Source organism: Nyctereutes procyonoides, unplaced genomic scaffold (assembly GCF_905146905.1).
Source record: "Nyctereutes procyonoides isolate TBG_1078 unplaced genomic scaffold, NYPRO_anot_genome, whole genome shotgun sequence".
Lineage (NCBI taxonomy): Eukaryota > Metazoa > Chordata > Mammalia > Carnivora > Canidae > Nyctereutes > Nyctereutes procyonoides.
The window spans coordinates 16216612-16244216 of NW_026575137.1; the positions used below are offsets into that span (position 1 = coordinate 16216612).

Below are 27605 nucleotides of genomic sequence, written 5' to 3' on the forward strand. Positions count from 1 at the left end.
AAGTTTCAAGAATAATTGTTACTTATTAAGGAAATTGAAGGTGAAGATTTAAAGGTTTTCCCCAGGTTACATGGCTGCTAAGGGTCAAAGGTGGAAGTAGAACACAGATCTTCATCCGCTCAGCAGTGCCTCACAGTAAAAAACAGAGCAAAGCCTCACGGGGAATGTTGCCAAGTGTTTGAGGGTGTGTGTATGTTTTTGTGCTTAAGCAGAGCCTTTCTGTCTAGCTATTTATACGCTGGCTATTTCCACCTCTTATTAAGAAAAAATGAAAATGAAAGCTTAATTTGAAAAGGGAGAAGGTGAAAATACCTCTGCAAAGTGAACTAAATACAAAAAATCTAAACAAAGGATCCTCCCCATCTCTCAAAGAGATGGTGTGCAACTCTGTGTACAGTTTCTGTGTCTAAACAGCCAATCACTTCCTTTTCATGGCCACATGTTCCTGGCTGGGTTCACTCACTTATCATCCTGTACACCTATCTACCCCCTTCCCAGCAGGAACCACCTAACATTTTTCTTGCTCCTTCTAAATTCCAGCGGGAGCAGTTCATTTCTATTGAGTTGCCTTTATCTTTTCTTGTCTTTATGTTACAGCAAACACCAAAAACACTGTAGTGATTTCCTGGCATCTCACTAGCTGGTTTAGGGTCAGCTGGAGCAATATCAGATGGTCTCCACACCCTGCTAATGTGGCAAGCAGTGGAGGCATCCTGCATTCTGTGTCCCTATGCACACACACAGGACCCCACTCAAGGTACTTGGGCTGCTGAACCACAAAATTTACCAACTTCATTAGAAGAGATTGTAAAGAAAATTACATCCTATCTTTTCCTGAAAAATGCATTTTTTGGCCTTTTTCTATTTAATTTTACAGTACCAAAGGGCTTATTAATATACATAACTTAGTCGTTGTGGTGTCAGCAAATATGCCCCAGTATGGAGCTACAGACATGAACTAAGGAGAGGAGACTTTCAGACTGTACATTTATCACGTGTAACTAGTAGACACCTTAAGTTTATGAAACAGGCATGTAGTATGTACTCAGAAACACGAGTATAATTATACTCTAAGTAGCTAGAACTGACAAACTAAGTCTTTCTCATTGCTGGCAGATCCAAAGATTAAAATATGCTTACTCCTATTGTAAAACTTGGATTTTATGGAAAAATGACTGTAGTAAAAAAAAAATAATAACAATCTGAAATGTATCCAGATAGTTTCATTGAGGAAAAAAGCAATAAAGAAGTGTTGTATTATATGTAACTATTCTATGTGAATAATGGTGAAGATAAATTTGCCAAGACTTCTCTTTCCCTTCATTCATGAATTACAATATACAACAAAGAATGAAACGATAACAGAATATTATTCAAATCCTCTCACTGATTTCTTTAAGAGCAGCATTTTCCGTTATAAGAAAATTATGCAAAAAATAGGGCAGAAAGTAGTAATATAAGAACATAGAAGCATAGTGAAAGCACTAGAATTGATACACTTCCATGATCAAAACTGAATTGGATTCATTCTTACATAAAAGCCAAAAACAAAAATTTAAAAATCTGAATTTTAACCATGGTATGAATGTACTTTAAATAATTTCTTTCCTTTAGATCACAGGAACTTTACATATGCATTAAAAGGTGTACCTTTACTTTCTTTTTAAAGATTTTATTTATTTATTCATGAGAGACAGGGGAGCGAGAGAGAGAGGCAGAGACACAGGCAGAGGGAGAAGCAGGCCTCATGCAGGGAGCCTGATGCGGGACTTGATCCCAGGTCTCCAGGATTACACCCTGGGCAGAAGGCAGCGCTAAAGTGCTAAGCCACCTGGGCTTAGAGACCCAAAAAGGTACCCCAAAAGGTGTACCTTTAAATGTTTAAATCCGTCCCCCCAAAATAGGATAAAAAATAGGATTGAAAAGTTAGAACAAATACCATTCCTGGAGTGAAATTGTGTGCTATAATATACAGAAGAAGGTTGGAGCAGTGTCTTCATTCCAGAAGATCCTCTTTCCCTTTGGATGATTTCACAAGAATTTCCTAAGAATGTGTTGTGTACCTATGGTGGTGCAAGATATTACAATGGATTCAAAGAACAGATGGATTCAAGTGGAATGGAATGGCAAGGCAAACAAGTCAGCTGGTAAGCCAGATAGAGCATTGTTTCACATTACAGACATGGTCTCTACAATCAAGGAACATGATCTAGGCAAGGCAATGATGTGCTGCACATGAAACATTGAGAGTAGGAGTTCTTTTCACTATGACATTGGGTTCAGGGGTAGTTAGAATGATTGAATTTTGTGTATAATCCTACTTATTATTATTATTATTATTATTATTATTATTATTAAAGATTTTATTCACCTATTCATGAGAGACAGAGAGAGAGAGAGAGAGAGAGAGAGAGAGGCAGAGACACAGGCAGAGGGAGAAGCAGGCCCCATGCAGGAAGCCTGACGAGGGACTCGATCCCGGGACCCCAGGATCACACCCTGAGCCAAAGGCAGATGCTCAATGGCTGAGCCACCCAAGCGCCCCTAATCCTACTCATTAAAAAAGGTAAAGGTGGCTTTACAGTCACAAGGGAATAAACCAGTGCACCAGGTGATGCTTTTCTCTTAAAACTTCCCTGCCCCTCATTCCTCAGACTCTCTGAAAAACAAACAAACAAACAAACAAACAAACAAACCATGGAACTGTGAGTGACACTACAAATTCTGAGCCTGTTTTCATTAGTTATAGATGCCAGAAGAAATAGGATGACAACAATCCAACCTCTTCATAGATTTATGAGGACATGATATCAGACTTGAATTATAAAAATATCCTGAGGATGAAGTTTGCAGTATAGTTCTGAATATAGCCTGCCATGATCAAATTTTGTGTGAAACCTGTTCCTCTATCCTTGGGTAAGAACTGCAAAAAGGGTGAACAAAGATCCCCCCAGTACTTGGAACAACAGCAGTAAAGGGGAAAGGATTCCTTTGGGCCACAATATTGGACAGGAAATCACAGAGGTGGTTTAGAGTCCTGGAGTGTGTGCCCTCACCTAACTCCTGAGAGAAGCTGGAATATTCTAAAATACAAAGAACACATAGCACTGACTTAGAGGAAGTTCCCTGTGTGACTTCCAAGGAGAAAACCATTTATTGGTGGAGGGATGGAAGACCGATCAAGGTCAGTCCCTAGGCTATCACCCCATTTCTATCTCTTCTTTTTCCCTCCTCAGCTCTCACCATACTTGGCATTAGGGGTCCTCATGATCCTCCTCCAGGACTCCAGCCCAATCCCTCTGCATCCATCCAGCCTTCTTTCTGACATCTTCCTTCCACCATGTTCACCAATGGAGGCAACATAGCACGGTAGTTGGGAGGATGGTCTTTTTGGGTAGACCTAGCTGGGAACCCCAGCTCACCTCACCAGCAGAATATCCCTCACCCCCACATATTCCCAAAGCAAAAGAAAAAAAAAGAGAGAGAGAGAAAACACTTTTAGCTTCTTGAACCTACAACATTTTAAATGTCTCCATTTCCAAAAAGAATCATGGCTTCACATTTGCATAATTCAAAGTTCACTTGGGTGTTTTTCAGAGTCACAGAAATAGACCTAAAGTAATAGAGGTCTCCATCTCTAGCAAGACAGATAGTGCTTGTGGATTTAAAAAAAAATGTTTTTAAAGCTTTTATTTATTTATTCATGACAGACAGAGAAAGAGAGAGGCAGAGACATAGGCAGAGGGAGAAGCAGGCTCCATGCAGGGAGCCCGACGTGAGACTGGATCCTGGGTCTCTAGGATCACACCCTGGGCCGAAGGCGGCACCGACACCAAACCACTAGGCCACCGGGGCTGCCCGTGTTTGTGGATTTTTAAAAGACTTTTTTTTTTCTTTTAAAGCTTCCCCCCCGCCCCCCAAAAAAATTAAAGCTTCTCCCTGTCAAGGTTTAAAGAAATCTATAGTTAGAGTTTCACGCTGAGCAGGGATCCTGTTTCATTAGTTTATCTACTATAAATCTTCATTGTTTGGGTCAGACTTGGTCAGAAAAGTATCTGTGAGAATTTTTACTTACCATGTATGTGTACTGTAGTGATGGGACACAGCAAGTGTTTCTTAGCACACATAGGAGATAACATTATCCATGCAGCACCCTGGGTAGGTGGGTGAGGGTGAAAAGGCTCTAGGAGGTGTGAGGGCTCCCGCCACCCGAAGGGAGCGTGTGAGATTTCTTGGTGCCACAGTATAATTATCGTGTAACTTGGGTGTGGTCTCTTTTGCTCCTTTCACCCTGGAGTGTGTGCACCTGTGTGTGTTCTGTATGCCAGGTGTCAATGTAACTGTGCAATAGCATATTGCCAGCTATGTAGCTTTAACTCTGAGTGCTTTTACAGTCTCCTCAGTAAAACTTTTTGGGGTGCCTGGTTGCCTCAGTTGGTGGAGTGTGAGACTCTTGATCTCGGGGTCATGAGATCAAGCCCCATGTTGGGAACAGAGATTACTTAAATTAAAAAAAAAATCTTAAAAAAGAAAAACAACAACCAACTTTTCAAAACTGCTGCTTTGTCCTCTGATCTTCAATTTTACCCAGGCTTTTGACAGTTGATTAGAAAGCACTCTTAAAATAATTACATTACCCAGAAATAAGATCATTTGTCTTTCTTTAAAACAATTTTCTTGTTATAGTCACTTCAATTGTTTCTAAATTAAGCCTTACGAATGACCCTGCAGAATGGATGGTTTCCACAAACAGAAATGCTTCCCCCAAAAACCAAGACTTATTACTAGAACTGACCCATCACAGAAATCCCACTCTATTCGCTGAACAGAATTAGCAAGAGGACCAACTGAGGCAAGTGTCGCACTTAGGGCCTTGTGGACCTCTTTTGGAGACTACATTTGACAGCAGGAATATTATGGAATAACTGTTAGATCATAGGCCATGTTGGCCAACAGATTGGGGTCCAAATCCTGCTCTGCCACTCAAGTATCTGTCAGGCTATGCACACTCTCAGGTCCTCAGTTTTGTTACCTGCAAAACAGTGAGAACAATGAGTGTGTGGTCCATGTGGTTGCTATGAAGGAAACATACATAAAATGCCTTTACGTACACAGAGGAAGGAGGAGAATTTGCCCTCCCTCTGCCTCTATTCAGGTCACTCCTCGGGAAGCACTAATGTCACTGGGTAAGTCTCCAGGTTATAAATTTGCCAAAAGCAAGGATTACTATTTGCTAAAGCCTAGTACATTCCCTCTGCTGCTTGCTTTCACCTGGCTCTAGAGATAAGCAGAAATCTCTGGCACTTTCTCCCTTATTCCCTCTGCTTACAGGTAGTACAGTGACTCTATCCTCTCCAGCTCAGCCGTGAATGGCGCTAACACTGAAATGTGAGTTGAGAGGGTGGAGGCCTCACATGAGCCTCGAGGCTAAATCATCCACCCCAACCTGATCGGTGAGGACGCCTGCCCTGGTTTTCTGGCTAACGGTAAGAATAACTTTGATTTCCCGAGGTCTGTATGTTTATAGTTCCCAGTGGGAAGAGGAGGGGATTAGCAGAACAGGATTTGGATATTTCCAGGTCTTGGTACAATATCAAGTCACACTACCTCAAGGAATAAAATGCCAGCCAACACACACCAAAAAGAAGCTTCACTCTCCTAACACAGGCGGTATGCAATCCTCCTCCAAGGTGTTCCCATTCTGGAGACAGAGACGCTTCCACTTCCTTTTTAAAAATTCCCTTTCCGTGCTAGCAACCAGACAGGGCTCAGCAAGAGGTATCTGTCAGAACCTCAGCCCTTCCTCCTAGGCGTGGATGGTGGAGAGAGAACAGCCTTGCATCTCATCTTTTGCCAGGCGATGAGGCAGGGCTGTCTTTTCTGAGAGGTGTTTGCATTTGGCCCTGGGAAATTTGAACTGTAAAGGTGACATCCTTCCATACAGCAGGCTCTCTTTTTTCAGCTGGGAAGGCAAACTGGGTTTCTTTTTTCATTGGAAATGGATTCAAATGCAGAAATGGCCAGAATGTCATTACATGTTTTTATGCTCTGTTAAAAACTACACATAGCCAAGGTGGCAACAAAACAAAAGCCCATCAACAGATCAATGGATAAACAAAATATGGTATATACACACCACAGAATATTATTCAGCCTTAATAAAAAATGAAATTCTAATATGCTACATCACGAATGAGCCTCGAAAATATTATGCTAAGTGGAAGAAGCCAGATATAAAAGGACAAATATTGTGTGAATAGTTAAATTCAGAGAGTTAGAAAGTAAAATAGAGGTTACCAGGGCTAGGAGAAAAGGAGTGAACAAAGAGTTAGTGCTTACTGTGTATACAGAGTTTCTGTTTGAGGTGATGAGAAAGTTCTGCAGATGGATTGTGGGGATGGTTACACAATATTGTCAATGTACTTAATGTCACTGAATTGTGCACCTGAAAATGGTTAAAATGGTAAATTTGATGTGATGTATATATTTTACAGGAAGAAAGAAAAAAGAAAGATAAAAGAACTACGCAGTGGTCCTGGGATACCAACTCTAAGAAAGAGAAGGGTTCCAGAATTCTATCCTGACTTCCCAGCATCCACTTGTCACTGGGACAGAGCTTTTCTAAGTGGCCAAGACAAGATCAAAGCCAAAGGAGACAATGCTCTTCACAAGACCTGGCAAAGAGTACTTATTAAAGTAGTCCCATTGACAAAATAATGGACTCCAGGATTGTTTCTGTTCATTCAAGGGGACAGCACACCCCAGAGGCAGGGAGGGGCAGGCAGGAAGGATTCTGCTTTCAATGGCTGCTTGGACCTTTGACCAAAGAGTAACCCAATAAGCCTGTTGTAGTCTCCAGCACATGATTTATGACCATAGATACTATTTATTTCCAAATTAGAACTGTAAATTATGTAGATGTTTCTGGGGAAAAAAAAGATGATTTCTGTTAAACAATGGTATTTTTTGGCTACTGTAACTACACAACTTAACTCCCTCACTCCTGCTCATGAAATATTTAAAAAGTTTCTGATTTTATTGTGCCATTATAAACAGATTTCCTCCTAAATGTTTCTAGAATATGTTAATTTCTTTGATCTTCTTAATAATCCTGGTTAAGAATATAACTGGTAAAAATACATATATATATGTAAAATTCTTTTATCCATGAAAAAAAGTAACTGCCGGCTATAATTCAGTAGAGTTAAATAGAAAGTAATTTACATCTCCTTTATTCCTAATAACAATTGTAAAAATAAGTAAAATATTCTGGACGTTGTAGTCATGGAGACACTTCTACCTCCGAGGCATAAAACATAATTTGTTGAGGAATGTCTAATAAGACAGAATGAAATCTACCAGAGACAAGGAAACCTAATCAAAGTCTTTAAATTCTAGTTTCTCCTCTTTCAATCTGGATTAATTCCTAACAACTTAGTGCCCAGAAGTAACCACAATAGAAAGTACCTGGCAAACTTAAAAAGCTTCAGACTAATTAGAACAGAGAAAAGAAATGCACGTGTCAGAAATAGAAGCAGCAAATAACATGAAATCATCCTGTGTTCTTTCATCTGCAAATAGAGTTGTCTTACAATTTATTTTAACCAAATAAAGTATTTTGATTAGATTCCACCTCTGATGGACCCTGAAGTGGGGAAGGAAAGCTACATGGTGATTAATAGGTAAATAAGATATAGTCCCTATTCTGTAAGAGCTAGCAGTCTAGCGTACCAACATACAACGAGGGTACAAATGTGTACTTACTTATAGGTAATGTAAAATATTCCAGTCATCATGTTAAAAATTAAGAAGAAACAGGTGGAATTAATTTTACTAATATATTTCATGTAGCCAAAATATATTCAAAACATTATCATTTCAACATGTAATCAATTTAAAAATTATTAATGAAGCATTTTATATCCCTCTTTTTTAAAAAAAAATATTTATTCATTGACGAGACAGAGAGAGAGGTAGAGACATAGGCAGAGAGAGAAGCAGGCTCCCTGCGGGGAGCCTGATGTGGGACTCGATCCCAGGACCCTGGGATCACAACCTGAGCCAAAGGCAGATGCTCAACCACTGAGCCGCCCAGGTGTCCCTACATTCCTCTTTTTTTTGTCGTTGTTCTAAATCTTTGAAATTTAAAATATATTTTGTATTGACAACACATCTCAGTTTGGGCCAGGCACATTTCAGATGTTCAATGGCCACAGGTGGCCAGTGCTACTGTATCTAACAGAGAAGATAGTGGGAGGTATAGAAAATATTCAAAGAGCTCAGAAGACCACCCTCATCAGGGCTATATATAAGAGCCATGCCCTGCTCAGCGGGGAGTTTGTTTCTCCTGCTTCTCCTTCCTGCTCATGCTTTCTCTCTTTCAAATGAATAAATAAAATCTTTTTTTTTTTTAAAGAGCCATAAAAAAAAAAAAAGGAACATCTGGGGCATCTTCAAAGAGGCGGTTGCATCTGAACTGAGTCTTGAGAGTCTTTAAGTTAGGAAATGGTATACTCAGACTTGCATTGCACAAAGAGCTCACTGGTGGCTGAAGGGAAGATCAGATGTTTGGGACGAGGATAGAAGGAATTAACAGTCTAGACAAGAGATATTGGGAACCAGGGCAAAGGCCAGGGTGGATTTAAAAGCTATTTTGGAGGCAGAATTAGGAGATGTAGTGACTGACTGGAAATGACAAGGCAGTGTCGAAGATAACGTACGTGGTTACCCAGTAACAATTTGTCTGACCTTCTCTGTTAACAGAAATTTGATTTTGTTCAGGTGTTTTGCATCCTCTGCTATGCCTCGTTTGGTGGTGGGCGGGGGGGGGGGGGGGGGGGGGGGCGGGGTGGCGGGAGAGAAGATGAAAGGATTCCTAGCCCCAGGAGGGTGTATCTTATCTAGCATAAGCCAATTATAGTAACTTTATTTATCATTGACTGGCTTAGGAAGGAACATGAAATCGCATTTTGGCCAATGAGACTTGTAGATTAGTCTGTAAGGGTAAGGGTGGGATTCCAAGAGGGGCTTCCTAGATCTTAAGAACAGATACAGGAGGGGGTAATCGCTTTCTGCCTTTAGTGTGAGGTGTGGTGAGGATGTAATGCCTGGAACTACTGCAGCCAGTGTCATCCTGAGCGGACTCAGACAACATCTGCGAGTGGCAGAGTGGATATACGGACTCTTGATGACATCATTAAACCGTGGAATTACCCAACCCTGGAAACGTTCCACAAAACGCTTCTTGTTTTGTGAGAGGATGTATGTATGGATTATTTCAGACACGGCGGTCATCCCTTATTTGCCAGGGATAGCATCCTAACAGATAGGAAAAGGGAAGAATTAGACAACGCCTCAACCACTGGTAACAGCTATGTCTTTGCTCTCTTCAGCATGTTGGATAGCATGTGAAACTCTTTTACCTCATGAGTCCTCCTGACAGTCCAGGAGGTGTTTAGGCAGAGTCTTGTCTGTTTTCACCTCCACAGCATCATTCTCCCCTATTCTTCCTCTGCGTTTCCAGTAACTAGTATAGTATTTGGGATAAAAATAATAATAAAAAAAGATGGCTATAATTTCTTGAGCTTTTTCTATGCGTCAAAAACTGTTAAATGTTTTATATACAAAATTTCATTTACTTCCTCATTTTGTCTCACAGAGCTGACAACAGCTCTGTGGCTGGGGTATTATCATCGCCATTTAACACACGAGGAAACTGAAGCTCAGAGGGGTTTAGTTATAAAATCAAGGTCTCAAAGTTAGTAACTTGAACCCAGGTATGTCTGTCTGTAAAGGTTATATTCTTTGCCACCATAATACAATAGCACAGAGCAAGTCCCTATGCTTATTGAACAAATGAACTAATTGATTAAATGAAATAAACAGGTGCTCAAAGAGATTAAGTACCTTGCAGAGAGGCACCCAACTAAAGACAGGTCCATGACCTCACACAGGGCTTCTAATCCCAAAGCCATTGTCCTTCCTACCACATTCTGTGACTATCATTTCTGTCCCAGCTTTGTTGAGGTATAGTTGACAACCCAAGGTTATCATTTATTTGGCACTTAGACACTGCTTTGAATGGCTCCTGGCAATTGCTTTGCATAGGAATCTTTTCTTTACAATCAGATTACCAGTTCCTTTGGGCAGCACAGCTTTTCTGTAGCTCTCATAGCAATCAGAATCACGTATTTTTTTCCTAGTTAAGAGCTTGATTTTAAAATCTAGTATACTGAATATATAGACAAATCTATCATGGTTAGGATGACCATAACTCCTGGTTTGCCTGTAACAGGCTTGGTTTACACCTATTGCCCCAGCTTTATTATTAATAGAGTAATATCAATACTCTGAAAAGTAATCCTGTTTAGACAATAAATTGCATGGTCACCTTAATCCTGGTAAACAGGAACTTAGTACTTAGTTTGGCCTGTTCAGCTATGCTCTGTCAATCATGCCCAGCACAGCTGTTTTTGGATAAAGATTGATCCAACACTCGTCAAGTTCATATTCAATACTGGAACACAGAGAGCTTTCATGAACAAAGCCTACCATACCTCATCACTTCTGTCTACCATTTATCCCATATTCTCCTGCCTCTCAAAATCTCTTCTCCTTTGTATCACAGGTTTCCCTTCCAGTAGCTTCTTACTAGCTTGCATGTCACATCCTAAGGCTTGCCAGCAGAAATGGGGTAATAGGTTTGAAAATCAGGGAAATGCATTCTAACAATCCTGTTCTTGTCTAGCAGCTCTTTGTGGCTAAAATCTTTTCATCTAAAGATGGACATCCGTTTGTAAATAGTAAGATAGGAAAAAGCAAACCTTTTCTGGCTAACCATCTATCTTTTGGCCTCTATGTCATATGTGAATATGTATATGTTCTGGGAAAATGGGGTCACACAATCAACTAGAATACATATATTTTTTAAACCAGCGAAAATGTATCATGGTAGTAACAAGAGGTTCCCAACACGCCAATGCCATCGTGACCTTAGCTTAAACTACTTTGAGTTCTGGAATTAATTATGACTGATGAAGTGAGAATAAGAAGCAAAATAATTCTTTTTTTTTTTTTTTTTTGGTTTATTTATTTGAGAGAGAGAAAAAGAGAGCATGAGCAGAAGGGGCCAAGGGAGAGACAGAAAGAAGCAGACTCCGCACTGAGTGCAGAGCCCAACACCAGGCCTGATCCCAGGACCCTGAGATCATGACCTGAGCTGAAACCAGGAGTCAGACGTCCAACCAACTATACCACTCAGGTACCCCAAGAAGTAAAATAATTCTTAAACACACTATGCCTATTGAGGTATCTTATCAGAGGGGACCCACCAGAGATTAATTTTTTGTCCGCCTCTCTTTTTCTTTAAGTTAAATGGCAAAAATCAGATCTCGATGGCCTCATTTATACATTACATTTATGAGTATAAATGTAGAGCCAGTGGCCTTGCTATTTATGGAGAAGAGTGTTTCAAGATCCTTTGTTCTGACAATTTAATAAAAAAGCTGGTTCACTATGTTAAAAAAAAAAAAAAACCTTGGGAAAGAGGTTCCATGAGGTAGCAGATGCTTTAAGAGGCCTTGACTCAGCACATGTGGGGTTCACCTGCATCCTAAGAAGTGGCTATACAGGGGAACTCTCTTGGTTGGGACATCCTCTTGCCTGACTTGTCAGCAGGACCAGCTAGGAGTCCCTGCAGGAATAAACAAGCAGTGACTGTCAGACTGCACAAGGCCACTGTGTGACAGTAAGAAGCAAGTATGGGGTAGACCAGTGAGACCTTAGCATTTTAGGGTAGGCATGTGGAAGTCAAGGGCCAATTCTGAACTGAATAACCCCTGGAGATTGTTGAACAATTAAAGGAAGGATCAGATCGAGAGATATATATTGGCTTGCCTGCTTATAGGATATATGGGAATTCTGAAAATTTAACTAAAAAATAAGAGAGATGTTACTTCACATGTACCCCATGCCATTTAACACACGGGGTACAAGTGAAGTTCCCACCAGTTGTAAATGCATCTGACAAGAGCATCTGGCTGGATGAGATTGTTCTGGTAAAAATCTGGTCCAAACATACACCATACATAGTGTGTTTTGTTTCATGGTTATTAAATTTATCTTATTAGAATCTCTGATATGCAATGTGTACTTTATTGACCTTATTCACCCTGGCAATAAATTACACCCTCATACCCATGATAACTTTTGGAGGGATTAATGCAATCAAAGGCAATAATGGCCCCTTCTCACTTGCCTATGTCTCTCTGTCTTCTCTCTAAGATTTTATTATTCCTTTATCAACAACATCTTTCCAATAAGCAAAACGATCTCATGCTTTTTCCTTTCCTTGTTTCCTCCTGGGCTCCATGTCAATATTTACACATTACCACTCACTCCTACTGTTTGCCTATGATGGCCTTCAGATCCTGTCCTCAACCTCTCATCAAATAACCTCAGATTTTCCATCATTTAATACTGTCTCACATAATATTTCCACTTTGACAGGAAAACAACTTTCCAAAGTCCAGTGCTGGGCTCTCTTTTAAAAAGAAAATTAGTTGAACACTTAACCATGATGAACCGTGAGAATATTGTCCAATGTTATTTGCTAATGTCTCATTGTTCACTCAATTTTCATCGTCTCTGTGAAAGCCAATAAAGAACATGGCCCACCCAATCTCAGAAGGCTGCTGGACCAATTGCTCAGAGGGGCTTGCCATCACTAACTCCTATGATTCCTCTTCTCAAAGAATAAGAGAAACTGGAATAAGAAAGGTGAGAAGTTGGCTCTTTCTTCCTTTCTTTAATCTGATGAAGTATCTTGAATTCCAACAGTCAAAAATATCTCAATTTCTCATGACATTATTTTCATTTGTCCAACATCACCTGCATTTCCAGATAGCCACTGTTTTTAAATTATTCTATTAACCACATATATCTGCTATCAATCTCAGCGAAGTTTATTGTTTCCCCTTTCTCCGACCCTTGCCCACTCTGCTTTCATTTGTTTCTAGCAAAATGCCCAGATACAATCAGCCTTCAGTAGAATACTGATAGAGTGAATGTGAACATAATTTCTTGCTTGAACTAGTGTATTCATTTCCTAACTAGTCTCCCCTCAAGACTATTCTTCACACAGCTATCAGAGGGGCCATTTTCAAAAAAAACTCACATCTCTCTCTGTGCCACTTTGTTGCTTGCAAATACCAGTGACACCCCATTGTCTTCAATGTCAAATCTAACCTCTCAGTCTGACATTATAAATTGACTCACAATCTGGCCCTGTCTTTTCTAAAGTTCTTGACCCTCTTTCCACTCATTCCTGCTGCAACCACAGGGGAGAGGCAGGCTCTTCTTAAATGGCTGTGAGCTCTTGCCCTCACTGGCCTTCCTCATATGACCCCAACTTCTACAAACAAAGCCTGAATCAATCAATGTTCAGTCTTTAGTTATCAATGATCATCCATTGTACATGTTCTATGTGTCAAATGCTATCTTGAGCACATTATACACTATTCTAGTATTTCTTTTAATCCCAATAATAGGGCAGCCTGGGTGACTCAGTGGTTTAGCACCACCTTCAATCCAGGGCGTGATCCTGGAGACCCAGGATCGAGTCCGTCAGGCTCCCTGCATGGAGCCTGCTTCTCCCTCTGCCTGTGTCTCTGCCTCTCTCTCTCTCTCTCTCTCTTTCTTTCTCTCTCTCTGTGTCTCTCATGAATAAATAAATAAAATATTTAAAAAATATATTTTAAAAAATCCCAATAATAACAATGAGTACTGGGCATTAATTCATTCCCTAAAATGTGCATCTACTTGGTAATGGTGGATCTAGGATTTAACCCCATACATCTGCCCTCAAAGACCAGGTGCTCTTTTTTTTTTTTTTTTTTTTTTTTTTAAGACCAGGTGCTCTTACTCACCAAGTATACCATCTCCCATTCCAACCCCCCCCCCTTGCCATTTGTCTCTAGCTAGTGCTCACCACATTATAGGAGTTGCTGTTGACAGATGAAAGTTCCCTGGAGAGATTACGAACACCTCAATAGCAAAACTGGTTATATATCTCCATACCGCTAGTGCTCACCGTAGCACTAACACATAACATGTGCATAAACACTTTTTTTTTCTTTAGCTGATTGAATTTTAATCTATGCATCCAATAACAAGAAAAAGCTTGATCCCAGTTGAAACAGATAGTTGAACTACATGTAGAGCTCAGAGCTTTTTTACCTAGTAGGAACAAATCCAGCAATTCAATTGGATAAGGAAGCTGAATCTCCACTTCCATCTCCAATCCACTCTATAAATTATTATTCCAAATTCATCTATAGTAATATTCATGGCAGCCATCTGCAATTCAACCAGCCAACCATACAAGCAGAAACCCCACATTTTCAATAACAGCATTGCTTAATCTAAAATGCTCTTTGGAAGACAAAGAAGCATTCATAAAATGAAACAGTAGTGAATGTTGATAATGAGAAAGTTTTACAACAAAGTGTCTTGCTGATTTATACAGTGCTTCCATGTCAATGGCTAGAAGAAATTTTTACAAAGATTCTGTCTTCTAAGCCTAGGCAACATGCCAGAAAGGTTGTCAGTGCCTTTAAAAACAATGAAACTGAAGAGGGCGAGGAGGTGAAGGATGGGGAGCAAGAAAGAAGGAAAGGGGGAGGTAGAAGAGAGACAGAGAGACTTATCTTTAATCCCTGGGTACAGAAGGGAAATTGTAAGTAGTAAAATAAAGAAAATTAGCCTTTTTTTTTTTTTTTTTAAATCTGGAAGGAGCTGTCATCTGAATTCCAGGTTGGTCTTGAGAATATCCCAGGGACCTACATACTCTCAGGGCTGGGAGAGCAATGTTTTCTTTTCTACTCTTACTTCAATTCAACCATACAACAAAGCATTCTATAGAACAACGAACAGAGAGCCATAAAGCATCCCCAAAGAAGACCAGAAAAAGTCACTAAAGTTTCAGGTTATTAGACTGAATTTCCAAGGGCAGCAGTCTCTAGTAATAATTTCCTTCCCTTATGTGAAAGAAATGCAAAATATATAGCTTCCCCCAAGGCTAGCAATATCTGATGCTCAGAGTGTTAGATAAAAATGTATCACCAATAGTTCACATCAGAGGAGAGGCTGGCCTGGTCCTTGATTAAACAACATACTAAACTTATTCTCCTTAGTAATTCAATAAAGGGCATTCTCTCCTGCATTCTGTCCCTGCGTTTCCATGGCCATACCAGACCCCAAGAGGTTAGTCAAGATGGTGGTCAGGAAACAAGCTGGCCCAAGGTTATGGCTCCAGTCCAATCAGCCTGGTTCTAACATGACTTTCTAAGAGCTACCTACTGATAATACAAGATTAGGCCTGGTTATAGAGCATCTCATCCCATTTCTCCTGGTAGACCACCTCAGATACTGACAATTTGCCATGCCAAGAACACATAGCCTGGATTTTCCACTCCTCCCACACTGCTTGGCTGGCCTGGCTAGCAACAGACTTTATTTTTACAGTGCTTATCACTGAAGCTTTACCTCCAGGCCAGTGGGTCCTGAAGCAGCTGGAAACAAGAGCCAACTGGGGGCCCAGCTGAGCAGCCAACCACTTGGAGCCTTCTACACTAGAAGAAGAAAAGGATTGGCTAAAGGCTATGCCATTAAATATTCTGGGAAGGACAGATGACAGCACAAGGGGGAAGGGAGTCCCTTCATCCTAAAACAAATGCAAACAGACATGCGGATTAAGGGTAGCTGAGGTTGTGGGAGGGCATCTGAACTGTCTCTACCAGATTCAGCAGACTCCTTGCTAATTCAGATAAATGAAGAAAGGTCAGTGTGCATTAGTGAAATTCCAAAACCATAGAGTATAGGCTGTTTCTTTCAAGTCCATAAAGCAACTCAACTTGAAACCATAAGTTTCAAACTGATGCTCAGAGTGCATCAAACTCTGGTACTAAACCTGTCTCTTGCTGGGCATAAGCAGCAGACATTTAAATTCAATAGCTCGTGAAGTTAAGTCCTGCAAAGTTATGCCCTCATAAATATGGTAAAAATCATCCCTTATACTCGTTTTTTACCATATTTATTTATCCAGGCTGGCCTTCCTTCAAAGGCATCATAGAGATAAACCCAGGACCAGTTCGGTTCAAATGATCATAAATTGCCAGTCAGCAGAGTGCAAGTGGATGAGGTTTTTCCTTTACAGCTCACAGCCTTGAGCTCTGTCCCTTCCTCGTGGGAGCTGTGAAAAGTTTGAACAGATGTTCAGATTCAGGGGGAGGGATGCTTTACTGCTGCTCTATTTACTTCCTCCAGCAGGATCCGTTTTCATTTCCTTATGGACTAGAGAGAACAATTCTACCAACCTACCTGGGGGAGGGGAAGTCTGGGATCCTGGTTCCCATGAAACATGATGAATTAAGAAAGGAATGCAAGTATGCCACAAAACCACACTTACCTCTGGCTTCCAGTTCCCAAAATTAGGTTAGTAAACTTGCTGAAGCAGTGGCTTAGTCTCTGGTTGTATTAGTGAAGCAGACAATCAACAGGAATAAGAACTCATTTAGTGTACTTTGCATGTTTTACCACAGGCAGCCTTTCCAGCTTAGCAGGGGTGTGAGTGTATGGAAAACCCATCTCTGACAATGTTGCCCTTTGACATTTATTTTCCTTCAGTATTTACCCTGGGATGGAATAGTGTTTGTTTTGGGCATTATAATAAGAACTCCCCATAAAATCTCTTGGATGAAAATGCATTAACCAAACCACCCAATCAACAAATATTTATTGAACATGCACTGTATGCAAGGTGCTAAGAAAGGAAGGTGCAGCTCTACCTTCAAGACCTATGTTAGTTGGAGGTAGCAAAAATATTTATGGACATGGCCAAGTAGGGACTTTCACTTGTCTCCCAACGTCAGTTGCTCCTTCCTTTCAGTAATAGAATCCCCAAGCTCAGCATGTGGGTAGAGACATTTCTTGGCTTGTCTTCAGTCTGATCATGAGACTAAGTTCTGTCCAATGGATAGGATGTGAGTAGAAGTGAGATGTGCAACTTCCAAGTCATACCCCCCCTTTTTTAAAACTTTTTCCTTTTATTTTTAATAGGAGACTTTAGTTTTTAGAGAAGCTTCAGTTTTACAGGAAAATTGAGCAGAAAGTACAGAGAATTTCCATATTACCCCTCTCTCCCTTTTCCCAGGTCATATACTTAAAAGGAAGCCACTTGCTTACTTTTCCTACCTACTCACCACTCCCTTCCCTGGGCCTAGAATGTACATGTTGGAGTGTGAGCTAAATTCTACCATCATGAGAATATGGTATGGTGGGGCAACAACAACATGGAAGGAATTGGATACCACATGACGCTGGGAGACCATCTCCTCTCCCTTGACTGCTTATCAGCCAGAGATAGAGAGTGAGAGAGAGAAAGAATCCTTCTGACTTGTTTAAGCCACTGTTATTTGGTCTCTATTAAAGCAGCTGATCAATATCCCAACTAACATATATATATTTTTCCCTAATAGACTAGGAATTTCTGGAAGCTTCTTTATTTCACCAACCCCATCACAGAGCCCACACTGAATAAATGCTCACATCGTATTTGTGCATGATGATACAGAGATATAGTTAATAAAAATCTTATTTTGCTCTTGTAAAATACTTCAATACCATTATATGAATTATAAGAAAATAAAAAGATTAACTTACAAGGACAACTCTAAAGTGATGTCCAGCTTGGCTTAAGAGCACAACAAAAAAGATGATGTAGGGAGCATAACAGATGACCAGAAGCCATAGAGAAAAGAATAAAATAATAGACTTCTTCCTATGGTCAAGCATAATCACATAAATTAGCACTGGTCTATAGACCTTGCTATCTGGATAAGGTCTACTTTTGATTAAAAAAAAAATTGAAAAGAGATGCCCAAAAACAGTGCTGCAGAGTCATGCCTAACATCGATCGTTGCTTCTTGCATGTGACTTTTTTAAGTACCACTTTCGAATTGTACCATTTACTCCCTATGAACTGAATCACCTTGGCAAATTCTTACTTCCTTTGAGCCTAATTTCCTCATCTCTACAATGGCAGTTCATTCAATCAACATTTATTGTGTGTGTATCAGACACTGTTGTAGGCCAGCTACCTGAGGTGTAATGAAAAAGGACAATCAGCACGAATAAGGACATTATATGGCCCTATATAGGTGAGAAATATTTACAGATAAAATTAGAGCAAAGGAGAGCAAGAAAACTGGTGGCAACAATGTCAAGTATGGTGTTCGTGACAGTCCTCCATGAGCAATGACGGCGGTGGCTCAGGTTAGGGTGGTAGCAGTGAAAATGGCAAGCTGTGGTTGCATTCTGGGTCTGTTTTGAAGGTAAACAGGCTGACAGGCTGTATGTGAGATGTGAAAGGAGGTAAGCAGTCAGGGTGACTCCAAGGTTTCTGGCTCAAGACAAATTGAAAGGATGTAGTTGTCAATCAATACCAGGGAAAGGTGTGAGTAAAGTAACTCCTGTCCAGAAGATCAGCAGTGGACACAAGGTGCCCAGGTACTTGGTGTAACACTATTCTAGGTGTTTCTGTGAGGGTGCTTTTGGATGAAATTAACATTTGAGTCAGTAGATAGGGGTGGGCTTCATCCAATCAACGGAAAAAGGCCTAAATATCACAAAAAGGCAGACTCTTCCCCAAGTTAAGAGAAAATTCTTCTTGCTTGACTACCTTTGAACTGGCATATGGACTTTTTCCTGCCTTTAGATTCCAACTGACACATCAGCTCTTCCTGGATCTTGAGCTTGCTGGTTTTCAGACCAGAACTTAACCATTGGCTCTCCTGGTTCTCAGCCTTGGCCTCAGACTGGAACTAAATCTTCAGTTCTCTCAGCTTGCCAACTCATCCTATAGATCTTGGGACTTGTCTGTATTCATAATCCTTATAATAAATAAACATCCATCTATCTATCTTTTTGGTACATACATACATACATCCTATTGGTTCTGTTTCTCTAGAGAACCTGATTAATGTATGGTGCTAGATATCAAGGGAAAAGTCCATTAGGCAGTTGAATATGAGTCTGGAGTCTGTAACTGAGTTTAGGGCTGTTAATATATATTTGGGAATCACTGGCAAAGATAGTATTTAAGGCCAGAAGACTGGGTGAGATCACAGAGGGAATAAATATTGGTAGAAAAGAGGAACAGTTACTGAGCCTTGGGTCTCTGCAATGTCTAAATATCAGGGACCTCAGCCACAGAGATTGAGAAGGAACAGCCACTCTGACAGGAGGAAACCAAGGAAGTGTGTTGCTCTAAAGCAACATTCTGAAGCCAAGGCAAAAATTGCATCAAGGAGGAAAGAGTGTTATCCTCTATCAAATACTGCTGGTTGGTCACTGCCCATTGATAAATGCCATTGCATTTAGCAATTCAGTGTCCATCAGTGACCTTGACAAGAAAAATAGCATTGAAGAGATGGAGGCAAAGCCTGGTGGAGTGGGTTTAGGAGTAAATATGAGAAGGGAAATTGGAGACTGTGAGTATGAACCCTCTTTGGAAGAGCTTTGTTCAAAAGGGATGCAAAAAACCAGGACAGTTGTTGGTAGAGAAAGGGGATCAAAAGGATTTTTTTTTTTTAAACGAGAGCGCTAACAGCATGTTAGTAATACTATTTAGCTGACATTTATGGAGCACTATGCCCTGGTGCTAGGTACTTTACATGTGACACCCTATTTGAATCCTCCTAATGGTTTCGCAATGCAGATATTAATACCTCCGTCTTTCATGCAAGGAAACAGATGTTAAGAGAAAGTGAGAAACTTTATAAAGCCACATTTAGTAAGTGGCTGTGCCAGGATTTCATTCCAGGTTGTTCAAACTTGAAAACAGGGATTCTTTACCACTACAGTATATTTATTGCCTCCCGTAATAGCCTGCTACTCATAGGGCCTGCATCCCTCAGAGGGATCAAGCCTGCAAGGGCCCCAGGCAAATGTTAACTGTCAGGATTTTCAGGGTATGAGAAAGCTCCTAACTGTGCAGAGCAGTGTGCAAAGAGATTTATATTCTTCTCCAGTCCCACCCTTTAGGATGGCAGTGTGTAACACAATATCCTTACGCGGAATACTTCTATACACAGCACTCCATGAAAATGGCCCTTACATCACATCCAAGGAGAGGAACAGACAGTAGTGTGTAAATTCTATTTTCAGATAGGCAGGGTAGTGGAAAGAAGTCCTGCCCTTTCTTGCCTGGTACACTGGTATGGATCCGGGGAGCTTCATATTTGCTGCTCCTGCAGTTGCTACATTAAACAGAGGAGGACACTGTTCTGGAGAGGGGGTGCGGTGGGAAGAGGCTCCCTGCTAGCCTTGACAATGAGAACTCCTGAGGTCTCTGGCTATTATCAAGCCCTGACACGTATGAAAATCCAATATACCAAGATTAAATCAGGCTGCAATATTAGTTTCCTTTTAAAAAATGCATGATTAATTTTTTCTTAGTGAAAAGTAAGTTGCTCCTGGAATCTTTGTTCATGCTCAGAAGAAGATTGGATTATAGAGCCCTATGGAAATTCCCTACACTAAAGAGAAATGGGATGTATGTGTAGGGGAGAGGTAATAAGGAGGAGAGAGAGTGTCTGCCAAACCCAGCGCTACCTTGTAAGATGAAGATCCTGAAGCCTCAGTTCAAGGGACAGCAAGAATGAGTAGGTGAAGAGCTTAAGGAAACTCCCCCAGTTAAGACAGGATGCCCTGGAAACAACCATTTCAATTAGTGCCAGACTGGCTTAAAATGTGGATTAAGAGGTCATCTCAACTGTAGCTCGCTCACTGTGCAGTTCTTCCAGAGCAGCATTACTAGCCATAAATGTTGCTTTAATTCTCACATAGAGAGCTCTGCCAAAAAGCCTCATGAACCCTTCTTATTCACAGTGGAGAACACTGATAAAGTTTTCAGAAATGTCCCCCTTTGCCCCCCCTACACACCCACTTGTTTTCAGTTACTACCTTTATGGAGAGTAACTTTGCTTTGTTTTGTTTTTTTTACAAAATAGCCCATAGGTAGTGCATTTACTACATATCACAGAGGGGTTCTTCACAGCTTTTCAGAGGTCTATCCATCATCTCTGCATTATAACATAGACATTAGAAGCCTGGTCATCAGGAGAAAAACAAGCAGTGAATTCCATCTTAAGTTGGAAACAACTGAACTTTGTTCATAATCTTAAAATTATTTTTCTTGATTATAGAAATGATGCATGCTCTTCACTGGAAAAAATATTCAACCAATACAGAAAAATATAAAGGATAATGTAAAAAGTTCCTAACAATCCCATCCCTCAAAGAGCATGATTAATAATTTATGTATATCCTTCCAGATTATTCTCTGAATGTAATACATATATGTTAGAGATCCCTGATCTTAACTTCTTAGAGTTGTGTGAGAAAGTTTGTGTGCACGTATGTGGAAGCATTTTTAAGGATAAGGGACTATAACTTCTATCAGTTTTCAAAAAAGCTCAAGATAAATATAAATATGCATATACCTAAAAATATACTTGTATGCAAAATATACGTATATGTAAAATATATATGAACATATAGCATATAAAGTATAACATATATAACTATGTATTCACACATATACGTTCCTATTTAGTTTACAAAAATCTAATCATAGCCTACATATAATCCTGTAACTCATTTTGTCTCCATTTAGGGAAATTTTTCCATTTTAGAAGTAGTTGTCATTCTCAATATTATTTAATTAACACTTGGTTTTTCTTCCTTTAAGTGCCCAAATTTGGGGCTTGGGGACAGAAAAATTTAGACTGGACTCCTGGCTCCACCATTTACAAGTTCCATAAGTTTGGCAGGTTACTTAGACTTTAGAAGCTCTCTGTTTTGTCATCTATAAAATCAGTTAGAATTATAATAGCATTAATGCAAGGAATAAATAATAAAATATATTTTAGGCAGCCAGCACTTGCAATGTCTGGCACAGAGTAAATATTCAATAAACATTAGTGCTTTCAGTAGATAGAATGCACTTGGTCCACATTCATATAGCTAACAACATCTGGAGGAGGTTTTTCAAATCAGGATTTAGGATGACAATAAAGTGGATTATTGAGACTAACACGGAAGCCACATTCCAGAATAAGATGGTATTATCCATTCTGTAGGAGTAATTCAGCAAGCGAATGATGATTTGTACAGCTGTAAATCTGCAAAGGATCGGTGTCATCCACGGTCAGCCTATCCAGAATGGCTAAAGAAATTGCCTGTGGATTGAGCTGATTGGGACCCTCTGGGATCCTCCTCTTCTGTGATGTTCAGATCGTCATGATCCATACCACTTCTCATTCCATTTGGTCTGCCTTCCCATTTCTGGATCTTATTACTAAGCTTTCAGACTATGTCTGCAAACGCTGAACATTCAGTGAAAGTGCAGAATTGGGATCCCTGGGTGGCGCAGCGGTTTAGCGTCTGCCTTTGGCCCAGGGCGCAATCCTGGAGACCCGGGATCGAGTCCCACGTCGGGCTCCCGGTGCATGGAGCCTGCTTCTCCCTCTGCCTGTGTCTCTGCCTCTCTCTCTCTCTCTCTCTCTCTGTGTGTGTGTGACTATCATAAATAAATAAAAATTAAAAAAAAAAAGAAAGTGCAGAATTCCATTAGCCTTTGCACGATGCTGGTGGCCTGCCTCATTTATTAACATGAACGGCTCTGGCCTCCCAGTGCTCCCTGTCCTGCTTGTGTGCATTCCTTAGCTCTGGTGTGCCTGGCAGCGCAGCACCAGGGCAGGCCACCATGACCACCACTCACTGAGAACAACTGTACACTACACATGTGCTAAGTACTTTGCACACTTTCTTTTTTGTAATCTTACAGAAAGTCCAGAAGTTATCATCTCTGACTCTTAGATATAGACATTTATTTAATTAAATAAGGAATTTATGCAATATTACATAATTGGTAAGGGACAGATTTGATATTTAAGCTATTTTATTCCACAGCCCTGGGATTTTTTGGCTTATATTTTTCTTAGTAAGCTTTATACCCAACGTGGGGCTTGAACACACGATCCCAAGATCAAGAGTCACAAACTCTACCAACTGCGCCAGCCAGGCACCCCCCTAGAGCCCTGGTGCTTATGAATGCTACCACCACAACTTTTGATTCTATGCAATGAGTTACATACATGTTACACTTGCAAGATTTTGGTGGAGAAGGAGAAAACACCAATTTGGCATCCACTGGAAGTTTCCCTTTGAGCAGATTCCACAGCAGGCTTTCTTCTCATAGGAGGTCTCTCTGCAGTGTGGTTGTTCAAATTCACAGTCCACCCTGCAGACCAGAGCTGCAATTAACTTCTTCAGCTTTGGGGAAGACCAATAAAAAAAAAACTGATTAGAAAGGGTGTATTACTCTGTGTGTGGTAGGCCGAATAATGGGCCCCAAAGATGTGTATGTCCTAATCTCTGAAACCCAGAAATATATTGCCTTATACGGCAAAAGAGGTTTTGCACATACAATTAAGTCAAGAATCTTGAGATGGGAAGGTTATCTTGGCTTATCCAGGTGGGCTCAATGTTTTCTCAAGGATGCTCCTAAGAGGGAGGCAGGAGTGTTAGAGTCAGAAGAGAAGCCGCGACAGAAGCCGAGGTCAGAGTGATACAGGCAACCTCTAGAAGCTAGAAAAGGCAAAGAAAGACCCTCTTCTACCATCTCCAGAAAAGAACTCCATTCTGTTGACCCATCTTAGGCTTCTGACTTCCAGAACTGTAAGATAATAAATGTGTTGTTTTAGGCCACGTTTGTGGAGATTTGTTATAGCAGTTACAGGAAACTAATTCAATGACAATATTCCAAGTGTCTCATAACAATATTGTCCAGCATTAAACTAGAAGTCCGGGGCATCTGGGGGGCTCAGTGGTTGAGCATCTGCCTTTGGCTCAGGTTGTGACCCTGGGGTACTAGAATTGAGTCCCACATCAGGCTCCCTGCAGGGAACCTGCTTCTCCCTCTGCCTATGTCTCTGCCTCTCTCATGAATAAATAAATAAATAAAATCTTTTAAAAACCCCACAACACCTAGAAGCCCTCCTATACCAAATGTATTTAAATCCAGGGGATACCTGGGTGGCTCAGTGGTTTAGCACCTGCCTTTGGCCCAGAGTGTGATCCTAGAGTCCCGGAATCAAGTCCCACATCAGGTTCTCTGCATGGAGCCTGCTTCTCCCTCTGCCTTTATCTCTGCCCCTCTCTCTCTCTTTCTCTGCATGTGTGTCTCTCATGAATAAATAAATAAAATCTTTAAAAAAATTTATTTAAATACATAAGATTATCTGGTGCTTCAAAGAGCCCATCAGTGATGTCCTAATTGATCTGATTCTCCCTCTTCATAAAGAAAATGAATTATAATATTCTACATGTGAGCTTTTAATTGAACATTGACTGTAAACATATTTCCCAAACCTAGGAGTAGAAGGCCATTTTCCTCTCCTTGGGAAAATAATCTAGGCACACTATCCTCTAATTGATACACATTCACTCACTGATCCACAGCTTTACAAATCTAAATCAGGCAGGCATGGTTGGAAGTGAAAGCAAAGTCCCTTTTTTTGCTGAGACATTTGTGAAAAATTTCAACACCTACCTACAATAGCAACTTTCATCACATCGATTGTACGAAGGTTAAAAGGTCTTCCTAATTTTGATTTAAATAAATGAAGAAAAGAGTGTCCCTGTTTGTTTACAAATACAAATTTAGAAGCACTGTGAAATCTCCAACAAAATTAGCCACCAGGGAGAAAATAAATCAAATAACCTATTTAACCAAGGCTGAGCCACTTACATTCACAGGACTCTAGATAATGCTGGCCAGCCAGATTGAACAGAGAACAGACAAACTCTGAAGGAAGAACCAGTAGCCCAGGAATAGAATTCAAAGAGCAGAGTGAAGATCATTAGGAGATTGATGAGGCTTTTGTTGTCCTGGTCATTGAGCACGAAAAAGAGTCTATAGCTCTGGAAGGTTCCTAACCACCATCAGTCATTGTTATTTGAACAAGCCAGAAAACATCAGATTTCAGAAATGCATCCTTTGTGGCCTACATTTAAGAGAGTAGGTTTTGGTTTTGGGAAAACCTGCTGTGTATCCCTGTGCTCTCCAACTGGACACCACAATAATTGATGTTTCTGTGTAGATACTAGACTGCTTTGAAATAGCTAAAGGAACATTAGTTGGTTCTCTTGTATTATTCATTTCTCCAGCCAAGAGCTCCAAACAGCTTATGTGCCTGGCACATTAGACTGTCTTTTAAAGAAATCTCATCTAAAGCTGGCATTATACTGGTTGGCCGAAATTATTGTAATTATTTTTTTCTAGATTTTCCCCATTACCCACAGTCTCCTTGTCAACAGGCTCCTTCTTGCTCTGTGACAGTAACAATTTACACTAAACAAATTATTAAAAATGCCAGAATCACTATATAAACACCTTGTTGCTTTCCTACAAAGAAGTAGGATGGCAAATAATTGCTATTTCTTTACCAGGAAAAAATAAAGTTAGAGCGAGTGGCTTGCCTCTGTGTGCCAGCTGTCATCTGGGACAACAGGGACTCTTGACCCACTTGGCAAACAGCGTGAACTTCCAAGCCTCTTGTGCTCTCCCAGAGCACAGGGCAGAGACAGCCTGGATTTCCCAAAAGTCATGATTTCAAATAATTTTATTTTCAACACAGTGATTTGTTTAATCTAAAACTAAATGTGGTTTAATCTTTATACTAGTTGAAGACTGTTAGTATAAATGTTTAAAAAACATAAAATCTTTAAACTGTGTTACAATTCAGGGTTAAGATAATATGGTCACTGTATTTTTATACATTATCATGTGCATTAATAAGGTTTAAATTTAACTCCCCAAGTCAAGCGTAACTTACAATGCACAGGAGTTCAAACAAATGAGCCTTTCTTCCTAGTCATTGCAGCCTGTGGAGCTGATATAAGTCCCAATTCCTTCCTATCAAGTTGCTTGCCCTCCTTCTGCCCACCCTCTCTAAAAAACAAAAATAAAAAGTGACTGCCATCCAATAAGTGCAGATGGGTGAACTTCAGGAGCAATAACAAGCCCTGTCCCTTGCACAGCTGTGGTTGGTTAGGCTGTGTGTCTATTGTGATCCTCTGCAGTTTTAGCAGGAACTACTTTAGCATCATAATTACCTCCAGATGAGCAAGTCAAGGTAGGTCAGAGTGGGTGAAAACTCACAAAAAAATTCCTGGGATGCAGTAGCACAAAGCATAGAAGAAAAGCTTTACTTATTTGGGAAACGGCTGAAAATAAACACTGCCCACTATAAAATAGTCAAAGAAAATAGCCCATTCTTTTTCCATCTCTCTTCTCCATTTAAACTTACAAAGTCTATGGGTATAAAACACACTTGGGGGTAGCCTTTACTGCCTATGCCTGAATTTTCGGAAAGGATCAGACTAGATACTAAAGGGCCCAACAGAACATTAACAGATGGGTCTAATTCATAAGGGAATCATTAAGATTATATTTTATATGTGTGGAGAGTTTAATTTTTGCAAACTACTTCCATGATTGTTCTTAAGTGGGGTACCAAGATTATAATAAGTCATTTTGGGTAAGTGGAAAAGAATGGCACCAAGTTAAAACTATAACTCACATCTCCTGATTCTTGGTCCCATTGACAACATAACCTCAGAAAAACACTTCCCCCCAAGAGTGGGTCAGTTGAATATTTAACCCTGAACACCCATGGCACTTTCAATGGCAGTAATTGGAGTTACAAATAGTAACTGGATTATTTCATTTATTCACTTAATGATAATTATTCTACAAATAAGCACTATTTAAATACCAACTTTGTGCCAGAGAGATTAAGATAGGCATAGGCTTGCCATCAAACAGTTAATAGCTTCATTTTATTCCTTTATGTGAAGAGTAGGGGCCTGGAATCAGGCCATAGAGAGTTCTACACGCCCCTGAGAAATGAGGAAAGGGTGTTAAGGCAAAATCCTCACAAGTTAAGATGGCAAAAGAGCCATAGGAGTTAGATCCCAAGAAGAAAGGTTCCATGGCCAAATTAGTTTGGGAAACACATCTTATCATATATTCCCCTTAGACATTTTTTTTTCTTTTCATTTTAAAGATTTATTTATTTATTTATGATAGACATAGAGAGAGAGGTAGAGACACAGGAGGAAGGAGAAACAGGCTCCATGCACCGGGAGCCCGACGCGGGACTCGATCCTGGGACTCCAGGATCGCGCCCTGGGCCAAAGGCAGGCGCTAAACCACTGAGCCACCCAGGGATCCCCCTCCCCTTAGACATTTACAAGCAAATTAAAAGTGCTGAAAATTTTTCTAATTAAGAAGCATACTAAATTTCCTTCACCCAGCAAATATGTTTACCATGGAACATCCCATAGAACCTGCCTTTCGTGGGTCCCACTGTGGAAATGCTGATAGGTCCACAGTCCTCCAGCAGAGTTAGAGGGCTCTGAGCTAGAAGCCACATTTTTCTAACAGCACACACACTTGTCAGAAAGGCCTACTAAGATAC

General features: G+C 40.3%; 1 protein-coding gene across 9 annotated transcripts in view; it reads right to left on the reverse strand.

Annotated features, from left to right (window-relative positions):
- Nucleotides 1–27605, reverse strand: part of NCALD (neurocalcin delta) — a 377982-nt gene that overhangs the window by 32956 nt on the left and 317421 nt on the right. For 6 of the 9 annotated variants that reach the window (XM_055303513.1, XM_055303509.1, XM_055303512.1 and 3 more), the window contains one exon: nucleotides 23217–23394. The exons of 2 other annotated variants lie outside the window; for them this stretch is intronic. The gene's annotated coding sequence lies outside the window, so the exon portion shown is untranslated. Of the gene's footprint in view, nucleotides 1–3243; nucleotides 3442–23216; nucleotides 23395–27605 lie in introns of those variants that run through there. One more of the 9 variants, XM_055303516.1, reaches the window with a different exon arrangement.